Source organism: Anabrus simplex, chromosome 8 (genome assembly GCF_040414725.1).
Source record: "Anabrus simplex isolate iqAnaSimp1 chromosome 8, ASM4041472v1, whole genome shotgun sequence".
In the NCBI taxonomy this organism is placed as follows: Eukaryota; Metazoa; Arthropoda; class Insecta; order Orthoptera; family Tettigoniidae; genus Anabrus; species Anabrus simplex.
This window is the reverse complement of record NC_090272.1, coordinates 100,792,773-100,807,892: the sequence shown is the minus strand read 5'-3', so window position 1 is coordinate 100,807,892 and position 15,120 is coordinate 100,792,773.

Genomic DNA, 15,120 nt, shown 5'->3' with positions numbered 1-15,120 from the left:
ATCTCGAACCTCCATTAGTCGAATTTTCAATATCTCGACGTAACTTAAAATCACCTGGCTGTTTGTCCTATTCTTCACGTGTATTTATTTCTCTATTACTCAAAATTCGGAAACACGAATTTCGATTTCTCGAAACAAATATTTCCTCCCTTGATGCAAAAAATACTCCGTCACTCGAATTTTGTGCAATACGGCATTTCTGGTTTGTGAAAAACAGTTAACAAGTAAAGAAAGGATTACAGTGATGGTGGGAGCTAATACGATGGGGACCTAAACACTGAAACTTGTAGTGAACGGAAAATCGGCGAAGCATCGCTGTTTCTCGGGTGTGAATTAATTTCCGGTTACGTACAAAATCAACCCCGGAAGTCGCGGATGACAAGCTCCATTTTCGAATCTCGGCTGCGTGGTATTGACGAGAAGTTCCAAAGTGAAGGGAGGAAAGGTTAACAGTAACAAACAGAAGAGACTAACGGATTTTTTTTCTTTTTTCTTTTTTTTTTTGCTAGTTGCTTTACGTCGCACCGACACAGATAGGTCTTATGGCGACCACGGGACAGGAAAGGCCTAGGAGTGGGAAGGAGACGGCCGTGGCCTTAATTAAGGTACAGCCCCATCATTTTACTGGTGTAAAAATTGGAAACCACGGAAAACCATCTTCAGGGCTGCCGACAGTGGGGTTCGAACCTACTACCTAACGAATACTGGATACTGGTCGCACTTAAGCGACTGCAGCTATCGAGCTCGGTGATTTTTGTTTCTTGATTCACTACTGTATGTAGACCTACTGTATCCTGTCTCCTAAAAAGTTACGAGTAATCTTCTTCTTTTTCCCCCACACCTGTGGGGTCGCGGGTGGGAAGTGTGTCGCAAATGTGGATTTGGCCCTGTTTTACGGCCGGATGCCCTTCCTAACGCCAACATTATATGTAAGGATGCACCGTATTCACTATTGCGTGTTTCTTTGGTGGTCAGTAGAGTAGTGTGTTGACTGAATATAAAGAGGAAAGTGTTAGAACAAACACCCAGTCCCCGAGCCAGAATAATTTATCAAACACGATTAAAATCCCCGACCCGGCCGGGAAACGAATGACTCAATTATGCCCTATACATGTTGAAAAACGGTATTCTCTCCATCTCGAAATTTCCGTAACTCAAAATAAAATTTAGCTCCCGTTGTAATTCCAGGTATCGAGATTCCACTGTATTTCGATTTTACGTTTAATTTGATTAATAATTATTAATAGTTTCAAAATTAGAAAACAGTATAATATATAAATTATCTCAAGCGAAAACGATGACATAAAATATTGCATCATATTTTAACATGTCATAATAAAAGGAATATACGATCATTTTTGCAAATTAAGTGCATTACTACCATTTCATATTTTATGAGTGTTAAATATTTAATTACATATTTCACGTATATGTAATACATTTTACGTTCACATTTTGCACTTTTATGTTCATATTTGTCCCTAATCAGAAGAAAAATGGAAAAGATCGACCTTCATCGAAGAAAAAATGCGCGAAGAGCGTGAATATGAAATATACTGTAGGACTCACCAATTTAACATCGTCAGAGTCGGGAGAGAACATGAATGGACCAAGGGAGGTCAGACAGGTAATACTGCAGTGAGAAGCCTGACACCAGTAAGTGGAAGCAGTGCAAGACTCAGCTAGGGACCTTGTGGTCGTGAATCCACTCTCCACGCAGGGAGTCTCCTCTCACGAGAGGGCGGATGAATTCTACCGATTCATCCCATGAAGGAAATCATGTGTAATGTATTCGCAATCTAATAATTCACATCAGACATCAACAATGCTAGTGGCTTTACGTCGCACCGACACAGGTAAGTCTTATGGCGACGATAGGATAGGAAAGGCCTAGGAATTGGAAGGAAGCGGCCGTGTCCTTAATTAAGGTACATCCCCCAGCATTTGCGTGGTGTGAAAATGGGGAAAACGGAAAATCATCTTCAGGGCTGCCGACAGTAGGATTTGAACCCATTCTCTCCCGGATGCAAGCTCACAGCCGCGCGCCCCTAACCAAATGGCCAACTCGCCCGGTGAGACGTAAATAATGATTTTCTTAATGCTTAAAAGTAGGTGAACATAACAGAAGATACTACTCCTGTAAGTAGCAGAACACCGGGAAGAAGAGGGATGTAATCACCATTGCGAGTTTCTTTGGTAGTTAATGGCGTGATGTATTGTTTGTAAATGAAGATATGTATTAAGATGACCACAAACACCCAGCCCCGAGAAAGAGGAATCAACCAAACTCGGCTAAAAATCCTCCGCCCGGCCGGGAATTGAACCCGGAACCTTCTGAACCGAAAGCCACTACGCTCACCATTCAGCCAAAGAGCGGATAAACAGCCAATCACCGAGTGAGATGGCCATGCGGTTGAGGGCGCGCAGTGTGAGCTTCCACTCGGGAGATATTGAGTTTGAAACCCATCAGCGACCCTGAAGATAGTCTTCCATGGTTTCCTATTTTCACACCACGAAAACGGTCGGGGTGTACTTTAATTAAGGGCACGGCCGCTTCCTCCCTATTCCTAGCTCTTTCCTAGCCCATCGTCGCTATAAGACCTACCTGTATCGATGCGACGTAAAGCAACTTATAAGATAAAGACCCCAATTTCGAATCCAGCAGATGTCGATGGATTTTTTGCAAGACAGAAAACCACGATACATGCCATATCATTATATCGGTGTGTAGAAGAAACCTGAAAAATGCATGAAGTGTACCATATCTTCGGTTAAATCCCCGCTGCAAGTATTCTGTCTACGTAGAGTACTTAGTGCTACTTGACCACCCTCAAAGAATCAGCTACTTAAGCCGTGATTGAACACGCGAACTCGAGATCATTAATCCACCACGGCAGTTTGGATTACTTACAGTATCGCCATCATTCCCTCAAGATACTGTAGTAGGCACAACTTTGTGTCGTTCCTTACGAAGTGTAAAAAAACCTGTTTATCTCTATAATGGCAATATGGATCATATCTAAAGGGAAATAAAGCACTCACGCAGGAAGCCCCGATATTTGTCACTCCCAGCAAAAGAAACTCCCTTTCTACAGACATGTTCTTCATCCATAGCAATTTCACAATCCCACCGAATTTTCTGGCCCACCCCACCTCCTAAGGGCGGGGATTGAAAATTTTCACTATGCAGGCATGAAAATAATTCGATTTATTAATAAAAAAATGTTGGACACACTACTGAGGTCTATGATGTGCTTGACGAAGCTTCGTGAGAATAAGTACGAATACAAGTATCCAAATTTGGCGTAATATCTAAGGAATATTCGAAATTCTATAACGAAAATATGAATGAACTACCTTCTTGATCTATCTGCATTATCTGGTCTTTAGTTTGGCCCTACTCCTCTGGAAGACCAACAAATGCAGTGCCGAAGCAAGCACGGAAACAATCAGCTGATGAATCATGTTGGGTGTGTGCTATTTATCTTTTGTCAGCTCCAGAGCACAGCGAACAGTAAATCAGGAGAAGGGACGGGTCCTCGCCCAGCATGACTGGAAATCCAACGGTTGGCCGGTTTAATTATTGCATCCCTCGTTATAAGGGAAAACACTCCATACGATTACACCAGTGGTCCACAGATAACACCAGAAAATGGAGAATATTCCATACTCCTTTCAGATTCGCGTCATCGTTATGATACAAGTATTGATATTACAGGCTAAAATTCCTTCCCCTGTTAATCCTGCATAAAATGTCATGGTCCTCGTTCAACTTACCGCGTGCAGAAATTTTACTAAGAGAATAGGACACATACCTGAAAAGAAAGAACAACAGATATTAGGTCCTATTATACCGATAGAATCGGTTTTGTAGTGAAATGACAAGCAATGATCAATGTAGGAAATAACACAACATTTAAAAATAATTAAGAAGTCACAAGAACACTTTCAGACTGTTAAAATGAGCAGGTATTCTGTTTTGTTGTCGTTATTATGGCATATACCAGACGCTGTTTTCAAGGATTTACGTATTATGACCCCGCTCCCCCCCCCCCCACACACACACACACAAATATTTTTGTATAACTTCAAATGAGGTTACCAGCGTTCGTATAAAGTAGAAATAAGTGATATATAGTTAAACAACTCAATTTATCCTCCATAAAAGCACATTTAGACCCCAGCATGATAATTTAATTTTCAGAAATTTTGACATTTGGGCAAAACAATTTATTTATAATCCATGAGTGGCCGTACTGGTGAACTATTAGACCAGATTGAGTAGCTAGCATTTAAAAACAGAGCAATTATTTTAATATGCGAGAAAAAGTTGCAATGGAAGCCGTACGTGCAGTTTCACATCTACTGTACAACATTATGTTTCGTTAAAAATTATTTTATAAATAAATTGCCATATTAGAAGTTAAAACACAACTTACACATTTTCCTTTTACTCAACTTCGCCAAAATATGTATAGGATGAGTGGTACACTTTAGCTGCTGACAGGAAAAGTCGTACTCCAAATTATAGGAACGATAAAAAGCAATTTAAGAAACAAATTATTAAAATGTCTTAATAAATATAATTTTAATATATCGTTTGCATATTTCATCAAATGAATCAGCAATTCTTGTAAAGCCAGAATTAATATGAAACGAAACGCGAAAACTTTAAATTCTCAGAACGGGAAAAAATTGACTTAAATCTCTTTGGCTCTCAGCGGCTCAGATAGTTAAAGAACTCGATTCATGCTCCATAAAGGCACATATAGACCCCAAAGTTTTCTTTTGATATTGTCTTTACGTCGCACCGACACAGATAGGTCTTACGGCGACGATGGGACAGGAAAGGGCTAGGACTGGGAAGGAAGCGGCCGTGGTCTTAAGGTACAGCCCAAGCATTTTCCTGGGGTGAAAATGGGAAACCACGGAAAACCATTTTCAGGGCTGCCGACAGTGGGGTTCGAACCCACTATCTCCCGAATACTGGATACTGGCCGCACTTAGGCGACTGCAGCTATCGAGCTCGGTCCCCAAAGTTTTAATCGTGGATATTATATACACACACACAGAATATATTCTCGAAGAAACACATAAACAGTGTGCATCAGAACTATACCGACAAAAAATCAGGGATTATCGATGCTCTTCGTGTTCTCAGATTGACGGAGAAAATTTTTCTTTTGGAGAAATTGAGGTTACATTATTACTTCGGGTGCGCGATTCAAATTGACGAACTTACCGTGTTTGCTATGCCAGAGAGCCAGCCGCTGCCTGTTACAGTGCGTCAGAGGACGGAAGGGAAGGGAGGGAAAGTGGGATGTGAGAAGACAGAGTTAATACTCGGTGCGAAATCACAAGTTTATCGTTCGTTTCGCATAGCGGCTTCCCAGCCCCATTCCGCAGTGTACAGCTTGTTCTGCACAAAACGACTATATCGCATTTCACGAGAGTTTAGTCCTGATGTAAACAAACAGGCGGAGCACCTTGCCTATGCACGTGGACATGGACATAGTTGATTGGAGAAGCAACCGTCGCACTCACTCAACTGTATGTGAGCTCGAAGAAATGTAGTTCGTCACATTAATTTTATTTTATTTTAGTTTATTACATTTGGAGCGTTGGAAGAGTACGTAATGAAATTAAAATATGGTTGTCATATATACCGGTACATATATGGTTTTGTTTCAATAAAGTAGTGATTAAATAACGAGAAATGAAGGCACAATGTCTGGTGTAATACAGGAAGTCTTCTCGTAGTGAGGGAATGTCCCAAGCTCTACAGCTTGTACATAGGGTGTTGCATCTTTTAGTAGTAGTCAGTGTCAGTGTCCATAGAGAGAGAAATGGAGCAAAGGGTAGAACCATCGCGTGTAGTGAAGCACGAAAGAGGAAAACCGCTCAGAAGTGAACATGGGCAGTGCATCGTTAAAGTGTTCAATAAACTAAGTGAACAGAATCCAGGTTTAGTCGTTTATTCACAAGTTCAGATCTTCGCACTCTTGTCGTAACTAATGTGTAGCCCTGTACGTCTGTGACGGGGTGGAAGTCGGTACTACACGCTCAACGAATCACAACCCTTTCTTTGGCGGAGGCGTGGACATACCAGGATTAAACTCTCGTGAAAAGACATATATTGTACGAACTGCGTAGAAAGAGAAGGTGATTTTTTTTATCAAGAATATAGGCAGCTTTCTGAGTCGTTGGCGACACGCCACACATCTTGAACAGAGTCCAAAGATCACTACTACACCGTTATGAACCGTGCATCGAAGTAGGAGGGGGCATACTGAACATCCACTGTAATCAAACCACTGGGCGTACTCTTTCCTTAGTTCAGCATTTCATTCCATTTACAATATTGTGAGTGCAGGAATACACAATCGTGGGGCGGCAGCATGTTAAACAACAAAGAACGTCAGTGCGACAAACAGACGAGAAGAGAAGCGATCTGATGCATTCCTTGACTAACAAAGTGTGTCTTAATTACAGTGTGTTATTATACCGTGTGTGCAGTTACGGCTGTTTAATAAACGAACTGTGCACATTGCCTGTAAGAGACAAGGACCATCCTGTACCAGTCGAACGAGGAAACTTGTGCATACGCATGGAGCATTATCACTGTCTCCATCATACGCCCCACTTCCCCTCCCTCCCCTGAATGACGGCAGCGGCTTGTGCTCTGGCACAGCAAATGCAATGAGTTCGTAAATTTGAATCGCGCGCCCGGAAGTAATAATGTACCCACATTTCATCAAAAAAGAAAAATGTTCTCCACCAATCCGTTTGTACCATCGTTCTTAACACAACAAGAAGAGCATCCCGGTTTCCTTTCTATGACAGTATAGTTCTGATACACCTGCATAATCCATTTTACGTCTACCTTTTTTTATTTTAACCAAACAGTTGATTTTTTATAGCGAACATTGCAAATAAAAGCCTATGTCGGATTCAAATTTTTTTTGTCCGTTTGTTACAGAATCACGGTAAAATTAATTGCGAAATTTTCATGAAAATAAGCATTTAAATTTAGGATAAGGGAGAGTAGGAGCATAGAAATAAGTTATTCTAATTCTGCACCGGGCGAGTTACCCGTGCGGTTAAGTGCGTGGAGCTGTGAGCTTGCACCCGCGAGATAGTGGATTCGAATCCCACTGTCGGCAGCCCTGAAGATGGTTTCCCGTTGTTTCCCATTTTCACACCAGGTAAATGCTGGGGCTGTACCTTATTTAAGGCTACGGCCGCTTCCTTCCCATTTCTAGGCCTTTCCTATCCCATCGTCGCCATAATATCTATCTGTGTCGGTGCGACATAAAACAAATAGCAAAAGAAATATTCTGCTGGATGGGGCTTCAGAGGGGGCATAAAACACAGAAACTCAATGTATCTCGCTTACGGTTGGCTTTACAGGAAAATTACTCAAATCAAAATTGAGTTGGAATATCACTTACAAACTTTTTGTTCTATACCTTTCTCCAATACAGTGAAATATAAAGGAAATATCCATGGCGTTCTTGTGAAATTCCAAGAGTCCATAACTCTGATGAGATTTATTATACGGATCATACTAGCAACGTTTTCAATAATTTGTACATCTATCTGTACTTCCTGAATATTAACTTCATACTTATATTTTATTCGAGAAGGAAGAAATGAAACCGCACAAAGCCAGAGAGAGCCAGGTAGTGATTATGTCACAACAATCTGTCCACCTACATGCCTCAGGATCTCAGCAACATGAGGAGACTGCAGGGAAGGAATCATACACATGCTAGTTATAACAACGACGGTACAACAGCTCTATTATAAGCGATCGCGGGGGTTCGGTAGAATTACGTTTTTGCACTAGTATAAACGATTATAGATGTGTGGAGCATTCTGCGAAATGCAAGTGGTGTGTGAATAATTTTGCAGGCAATCCTTAATAACATTTAAAACATATGATGTATTTTAGGTATATCCCGGCCTTCCACAATCTTTCAAAGAAAAGATTTGTCACAGACCATATGGGTATACGGTAGTTATCAGAGACGTAAGGTAAACAAGGTTCGTAGTTACATCATTTCAGAAGGACGCTTGAATTTGATCTTCTTCAAGGAGAACTGCTGTGTCCAATACGATTGAATTCCCGAAGCACCAGCCAGCCCCTCTAAAAATCTACTATAGGACTCACAGTAATCTTCTGCATAGGTCTCACATCCCAAGGATCTTACAGGTGAAGCCATCGTGCTTTGTGTTATTCAACAGTTCCCTATCTTGCATGATCCCAACACCACTTCGCTCCGTCCAGGGTATAAATTGGACGAATCGCGTAAATTCTGCATGCAGATAACTTGCTCATATATCTGGGATACTGCCTGCAATGTGGGGGTAAAATCGACAGTAATATTAGGGAATGCGTCAAAGAAATATGCTTGTACACCTCATCGGTTTTTGCGATTTCTCTAAACCTTATAACTTTTAGTGGTGCTATTTGAGGATCCAACCAGCCTTCAGGTGGAGTCTTAAGAAACAATGTTATTTACAAAAAGTTTTTTTTGCTAGTTGCTTTACGCCGCACCGACACAGATAGGCCAGATGGGACATAAAAGGGCTAGGAGTGGGAAGGAAGCGGCCGTGGCCTTAAGGTACAGCCCCAGCATTTGCCTGGTGTGAAAATGTGAAACCACCGAAAACCATTTTCAGGGCTGCCGACAGTGGGGTTCGAACCTACTATCTCCCGAATACTGGATACTGGCTGCACTTAAGCGACTGCAGCTATCGAGCTCGGTACAAACAAAAAGTTTTGTTCCTTAACTTACTGTTCAGAACATGGTGTTAAGGGCATAATTAATTTTCTTTAAAATACAGTTGAGCTATTTTTCTGAGGTCAGCTCAAGTGATGGGTAGTTTCCACAATGATATTTTTGAGACCCAAAATATTGAAGATACACTACTTTTTGGTACCTGGTGACAAACCAACTGGTCTACACCGCTATGAACTGTAACTGAAAACTCTCTTCCATTTGGGTATCGATCACAAGAGTTATCCTAGACTTAATTTGTCCATCTCTGTCTGGATAATGGAATTGTCTCACAGAGCGTAAAAGCATCGCCTTCTAAGAAGAGATCAAGTCTTGAACGTGTGGTTAGGTCATCTAAGTGGCTGTGACGACAGATACGAGGACCACAAGGCTTCACGTGGAGGATACTACTCCACCCCTACACCCAGCCCTTGATTGCAAATCGATCCACTCTGGAGGGCGTGGCACACAGACGGGCGGCGGCGGGGGTGGAGGGTAGCGGCGAAAGGGGGGGAAATAACGGCAGAGCTTTCCCCAAAAGAAAGAACGTCTAGATGAAAAGGCAATACAAGATATTGACGGATTAACGTTCTAAATCCGTATTACGTATTCCCTACGATAAAACTCCAGATGAAGTTGACCTATCTTCAAAGCCATAGGTGCTATATATTAAAGGACAAACGTTCGATCACAAGTCACAGAGAATCCGGTACGCTATCCACGAAATGTTATTCCGAAATTCATTCAATTCTCATCCACTAATATGTTGAAATTATGCCTCATTCTGCAGCTTCTAAAGACACCCTGGTGTTATTTATATGAATCCACACTTCCTCTACTCGAAGGAAACGTATGGTATCAGTGGGAATGTTGAGATTGTAGGATTAGTAATAATGAACGCTAAATGAACCACCCCGGGATTTTAAGTAGATGTATTTCAATTGTACAGAACTAAGCTTAATTTAAACTGCAAGTTTGAATATCCTTCATTATACTGGCATTAGCAAGAAATTACCTAGAGTTAAATTGTGCATTACAAGTTACGTAATTTGACTATCACACGCTGGTAACTGATAAACTGTTCTGAAAGGAAATTCAATAAAATTCCATCTCCCCACTCTCTCGATATGCATACACTGACCGACAAACGAATTGAAGCAAAATGAAAAGGGGAGAGGAAACTAAATTAACTAAATGAAACTTCACGTGTTGAGAGTGTGAGTGATGTTATTTCAGTGATTACAAAATCGAATCACATTTACAAAGAACTTGGAACTACGGGCTCACTCATCAGTATGACGTTGCGCCCGCTCTGGCCTGGATGCATGCACTGATTCGGGTAATAAATCCGTTGTATTCTCTCTTGAGGAAGGCAAGCTGGCCCATAACTGTTGTAACTGATCCTTCATATCCTGGATACTGACACTGAGACGGAATTGATGTCCGAGGTGGTCCCACACACATTCTATGGGGGACAGATCTGGTGATCTTGAAGACCACCGGAGTACCTCAACGCCACGCAGACAGCTCATAGAGACGTGCCGTGTGTGGATGAGCATTGTCCTGTTGAAGAACAGCACTACGATACTGTAGCATGAGAGGTAACACAGGAGGATGTGCATAACGTATCACTGTGCTGTCAGAGTTACCACAATCACTACCAGCCATACACGGTGACTCCCTACACCATGACGCCAGGAGTACCATCACTGTGCCTCTCCAAATATTGGAAGAATGGGATCTCTCCTCAGGTCGTCCCCATACTCGCAGACGATGGTCATCCTGGGTAGTGTAGGACAACGATTCATCGCTGAACACAATGCGACACCATTCATCAGCAGTCCATGCTTCCCAGTTACGGCACTACACCAACGCAGTCGTTTGTGTTAATTGGCAGTCTAAGCATGGGACGATAATTCCCTAGTCCGACTGCTGCTAGTCTCCGACCAATGGTGCGGCATGACACAGAATGTTGCACGGAGTCCATTACTTGTTCTCGGATGGCAGGCGCAGATGTGAAGGGGTTACGATGTTCTTGGTGCACAGTACAACAAAATGTGTGACAAAATTATGGAAAAAATTATTTTTAACAGTTAGAGAACTATTTGACAGATCACTGAGACTGATATTTGCTAATATTGATCAAAATATCTACGTCGTCCACTTGCTGACTTCCGTGCACCATGCATGATCAAACTTACATACAGAGTTGAAGAAGCAGTGACAATTAAAACATACAACCTGTTTTCCAGTCAATGACCGGGTCAGGGATGGGATGCATGAAGCCCCAAAATTGCGGTGAGGGCAGGAATTGTGCCGGCTGCCGAGGCCTGTCGCACTCCTCTGGGGCAATGATTAATGACTGACAGATGAAATGAAATGTTAGTGAAGAGTGTTACTGGAATAATAGGTGACAGGGAAAACCGGAGTACCCGGAAAAATACCTGTCCCGCCTCCACTTTTTCCAGCACAAATCTCACATGGATTGACCGGGATTTGAACCACAGTATCCAGCAGTGAGAGGCCGCCTGATCCGCGGAGACTGAAGAAGCAGTATTAGCACGAAATAATTTCCCTGAGCTGGTGTTCAGCCACGAATCGCTGTTTCACTGTTTCAACTCGCCACGTCGTCTTCGATTTTGACACAAGTGTTAGAAATTGAACAGCTGTAAGATTTCTGGCATCATCTGCGGTTGAAAAAGGAGTAAAAATTCGCTGAAAAACAAGTAGTAACCAAGAAGATGTCAAATCACAAGAGAACCAATATTAACCAGAGTTGCTCAGACGATAGAGAGCTGGCCTTCGGGGCCCAAATTGGTTCGATTCTGACGCAGACTGGTGTCATTTGAAAGTATTCAAATACACCAGCTTCATGTGTATAAAGTCAATAAATTCGTTGATAAGAAACTTTGTAGCACCTCGGTTTCTCCGAAAACCGTAGGAAAGGGCAACTATTGAAAATTAAATCCAAATATCATTATAAAAATGCTATTCTCAATTTAGGCACCAATGCTCATCAATGACAAACCCAAATCGCCTGTGATTTACTGAGATCATAAATTTGGTTTACCGTTAGTGCAAATACTTGACTTAAATACTTAAAATTACCGGACGAGTTGGCAGTGCGGTTAGGTGCGCGCGGCTGTGAGCTTGCATCCGGGAGACATTAGGTTCGAATCCTACTGTCGGCAGCCCTGAAGATGGTTTTCCGTGGTTTCCCATTTTCACACCAGGCAAATACTGGGGCTGTACCTTAATTAAGGCTACGGCCGCTTCCTTCTTACTCCTAGCCTTTCCTACCCCATCGTCGCCATAAGACCTATCTGTATCGATGCGACGTAAAGCAACTAGCAAAATAACTTAAACTTTTAAACGAGAAAAAGAATAGTACATGTTATTGCATAAATTAATCGTGCAGAATATGCGAATTACTACGGATTATACGATGCTAGTTTACATTAAGCCATCTGCAGTAAACAACAATTTAATTAATTACGCCATCAAGGATATCATTGTCACAGATACTCATTACACGCATAACGTGTTACTGCTGATGAAATGTGACCTACAACAGGCACGTCACTTCAAGCAAATCGCCTACAGAGCCAGCAACACTTCACACACCGTAGCTTACTAGCGTGCATACATTACAGGCGAACTAAATAGCATCACTTCATGCATTCCACCTTGCGTGCATAATATCTCGTACAGGCGATCTATGTACATGCTGAATATATAGATAAAGAATTTCGCACACAGTAATCTTCATTACAATTTCCGAACAATAGTTACCAGTCATGGAGTTGATTTGCAACTAATTTTCCGATATATTATTATTATTGTCACATACATCGCAGCTGGGAAATATTCCGGTTACAATGATCACTTACAATAGTGTGATAATAAAGTAAAGTTAAAACTTAATTATCCAACAAAGACATCAGAAACAACAACAAAAGTATAACAAGCAATTCCATAGAAAGAGAATGTTACAAGAAATACTACTAGTTTAAAATTCTAAATCCAGCATCATCATATACAATTACACACGTACCTTAAGTAGTTCAATATCTTACACTATGGCACAGTAGACTGAACGGTTCAATTACTATTATCTTAGCATTGCAAATGCAGTCAGTTTATATACAAATTCGCACATAACTTATATAATTAATGTGCCTTAATACTACAATTTACAGTGGGTTGAGCGTTGAATTAAAATATGACACCATCACACAGAAATTTACACAGAATTTACAGAATCAGGTTTTGAATGACATGGGACAATCCGCTGTTATCAAAACAAAAGGAGTAATTTACGACGTAAATACACGAGGTATGATAAGAAAACCTTGCCTTCAGACTCACACTAAATAAATATCTCATTGTCCCAATATTTCTGTTCTCAAACAGAAGTTTAGTAAAACCAATCTCTCGATACGGCTGCATAAAACCACTTCCCAGTGAAAACGAATCACTCAACTACATTTTTCCGGTTCTCTCACGGTACACGCAGATTAATATATACTCCAAGTTTTCGCAATCACCACAGCGTATTGAAAGTCAATTTAAATGTAAATGTGTAGTTCTAAGTCCTTGCCTTAGGGTACAAAACGGTAGCCTACATGTAAAAAGTTTTAAATGTTAATTCCTATTCCTCAAGATGGGGGAATTAACTAGACGTAGTTAAAATCACAAACCCAGCCGGGAATCAAACACGGGGCCCTCTGATCGAAGGTCACTAAGTTGAAAATTTAGTCAAGAAGCCAGAAAATAATAATAATAATAATAATAATAATAATAATAATAATACAATGATGATGCTTGTTGTTTAAAAGGGCCTAACATCTAGTCCATCTACCGCTGATGGCACGAAATGAAACGAAATGCAACGACAATTTTAAATTCTAAAATTCATCAACTGGTCAGAAATCAAAACTTGATGATGAATAATGAGTGGATGATTATGAACCTAAAGAAATCAGCGGATCCGACCTGCCACGCTCCATTTTCCCAGAAACTAACTCACAACAATGGTATATGCTGACCAAGGTGTGCCTCCGAAGCAGAATCCTGAAACGATGATGCTTGTTGTCTAAAGGGGTACAAAATCGAGGACAACGGCCTCTCATAATGGTACTTATCACTAGTAAAGTAGAACCATGGTATTTCTCACGTAGCGGTACTAATTACAAGTAACGTAGACTCACGGTATGCCTTACATTGTGGTACTGCTTACTACACACAGGTAACGCAGACCCATGATGTCCACAACCAGAGTTGAAACACCCCAGCGAGGTTAGCTTCTTTTTATTTCCTTGGGGTGTTCCAACCCAACCTGGACAGGGGAATCCTCCGTCATAGTGGTGGATACTATACACTGGTACTGTAAATCCATAGTGATCCACCCACAGACCCATGGTTGTCATCACATAGTGGTACTAATCGCGAAAAATGTCGACTCATTGGAGTTCCTAGCGTGATGGTACTGATCACAGGTTGTCTCATCTAAAATCATCATCCCTGGTCTCCCCTTTTAGCAGCTTCTTACGGAAGGCAGGGCATACCATGGGTGTATTCTACGTCTGCGTTCCCCACCCACAGCGTCGTTATGCTAATACGAGCAATTAGCTACTCATACGGTTTTCGATGGCGCAGGATATCGGAATTTTACCCAACAGGAATTCCTTTATGTATCAGTAAAGCTGCAGACAGGAGCCTGGAGCACCTTCCAATACCACCATATTGAGCTAGAATCCAAGACCAGTACCGCACAGCCCACTATTATTATTATTATTATTATTATTATTATTATTATTATTATTATAACAACAATGACTCTGATGAAATGCTCCGTTCGCAGTAACGTTCATAAAAGAGGTATAAGCGTAAGCACGGAACCGTCTCATAATATTGCACTTACCCTCACTTCAGCCACGCTCATTATCAAAACGTTCTCCCCACCAAGTTTATCCTCACTCATACTGCCTTGTACTAACTCTAATGAACACACTACTTGAACTAAATTACTTAACTTTTCGTAATCCACACCAATTAAAATTTTTGACGCTTGGTTATTATCCAACCACCCTTTCATTTTATTAAGTATGGTGCTGCAGTATATTATAAAGTCAACATGAACTTAATTAATTCAATTAACACAAATTAACATAAAAGCAATAATGAAGTGAAACACATTTGGGAATAGAAAATGAGCATTAAAAATCACTTCCTCGCGATTTTTTCCGTGACCATCTATTAGTATCAGAATTTACGGTTAAGAAGAAGAACCCCATGATGCACACCATCATATGCTAAGCCAAACATAATATCGACC